The sequence below is a fragment of the Ictidomys tridecemlineatus genome, chromosome 12 (genome assembly GCF_052094955.1).
Source record: "Ictidomys tridecemlineatus isolate mIctTri1 chromosome 12, mIctTri1.hap1, whole genome shotgun sequence".
Classification (NCBI taxonomy): Eukaryota; Metazoa; Chordata; class Mammalia; order Rodentia; family Sciuridae; genus Ictidomys; species Ictidomys tridecemlineatus.
In genome coordinates this window covers 76133278-76134396 of record NC_135488.1, presented here as the reverse complement: position 1 = coordinate 76134396, position 1119 = coordinate 76133278, and the positions used below count along the sequence as shown (strand labels likewise).

Sequence of the window (1119 nt, the reverse complement as noted above, 5' to 3'; positions counted from 1 at the left end):
GCCTTCCTCATCTTAAGACAGGGTGGGTGGGGGAGCAGGAAACTAAAACAAAAAAAAAAACGCCACACTGTGCCCCATGAGTCAGTGCAATTACTATGTGCCAATTGAAAAAAAATTTATATATATATATATAAAATTTAAAATAAAGTAAAATGGAAACAAAATAAATACAACTTATAATTAAACCAAAATAAATGTAAATGTGTTTGATATCTTCAAAAAAATAAGCATTTTTTTTAAATTTCTTTGTTTTTACTTGCTCACTGTTTTCTCCCATCTGCTTAAAATATGAATGTAGTGACCTTCTCTATCAAGCCCTTGGCTCTGGCATTGGTGTTGAACCACTGAAAGGACCTTGTAGATAAACACTGGAGGAAATAACAAGAATGCACTGTTGCAGTTTCAAACTCTGCTTTTGCCTTATTTTTTATTTTTTTCCTATCAAGGGTCTGCTTAGGTGCTTAAATGAGCTATGAAGCATGATCCAAATCAGCTTTGCTTATCCAGTTTTGATATTTTACCGTTACTTAAAAAAAAAAAATTGGTAAACTTACTCTACACGGTTCAGTCCCTTTCTCTTACTAAAGGGCAACATGCCAACTAAAGTTGAAATATAGGAGCAAACCAGAGATGTTACAAAAACATTTTTTTTCTTCAATACTACTATATGAAATTCTGACTCTGATAGGGTCTGATGGTTTGATATCCTAGCTGCTCATTCAGTTAGCATGACACCAGTGTTTCTCCTGGAAGAGTTTAGAAGAATGAAAATATCTTTACTGGCTTCTTGATAAAACTGCTTATACTAATCATATTCTCCCAGCCTGGGATGGAAAGAAAAACAAGTTGGATAGTGAGATAAAGTATTTATTCAAACCTCCGAATGAGCGGTCTTGGGAGCCTTGGCCTGTGCACAGCTTCCTCTCGCCTAAAAGTATCCCTTGAAATCACTGAAATGGCTAGAGTCATTCTAACTCCACTCGCCATAATGAAGCCCCAGGGTTCTGAATCTAAGTGATTTTATTGTATGGAAAAAAGATTTTTCTAATGGGGAAAAAAATCTTCATGGGCAAGATAAGAGACAATAAAAAATTAGAATGGCCTGTGGACTCATGATTC

The 1119-nt window shown here is 35.1% G+C and overlaps 1 protein-coding gene across 7 annotated transcripts in view; it reads left to right on the top strand.

Moving 5' to 3' along the window:
- The window catches only part of Ccdc85a (coiled-coil domain containing 85A), a 176301-nt gene that overhangs the window by 52286 nt on the left and 122896 nt on the right, over positions 1 to 1119 (top strand). The window lies entirely within an intron of this gene.